This window comes from Sinocyclocheilus grahami, unplaced genomic scaffold (genome assembly GCF_001515645.1).
Source record: "Sinocyclocheilus grahami isolate Dianchi unplaced genomic scaffold, SAMN03320097.WGS_v1.1 scaffold4430.1, whole genome shotgun sequence".
NCBI classification, from domain to species: Eukaryota; Metazoa; Chordata; class Actinopteri; order Cypriniformes; family Cyprinidae; genus Sinocyclocheilus; species Sinocyclocheilus grahami.
In genome coordinates, this window is record NW_015509367.1 from 7,977 (window position 1) to 8,606 (window position 630).

Consider the following 630-nt stretch of genomic DNA (forward strand, 5'->3'; position numbering starts at 1 on the left):
TGGTAGCACAATCTGATAGGTAGCATGTTTCGTCAGTACACCGGCGAATGTGCCTAGCACAACAACGACTGTCTCTCAGGGAAATTGGAGGGCTTTAAAGGACGCGGGCGTTTATCAGTCACCCGAGGCAACACCGTGATTACGGATGACCTTGGATCAGGCAGGAGGCCTGAATAAAACAAATGTGTGATTGTGGCTTCGACTTGGCCGGTTTGGATCTGTCTTACAGTCTCAGATTTAAAACCGGCCGAGTTTTCTAATAACGTCCTCTGTTTTACACAATATCTCAGTATATAAAGTGTGTCGTAGAATGCTTGTTACCATGGTTAATATCAGTATGTCCATAAGTATTTAAGCAAATTTCCTAAACATACAATAAGTACAAATTGTTTTTGTAAATTGTTGTTGACTCAAGGTCAATACTGCCATCTAGTGGCACTATTATTCCACTTTTCTAATTAAATTCTAGTTGTAACACATTGCTTGTCTATTAACTTACAGCAGTAACATTGCTAGTATGGACTGTAATAATTTTATATGTACACGTCACTAATTAATTTAAATGTCACATATTTGGCTGCACCGTCATAATTCTTTTGCACAAAGAAACCCTTTTTTCTTTGGGTCTCT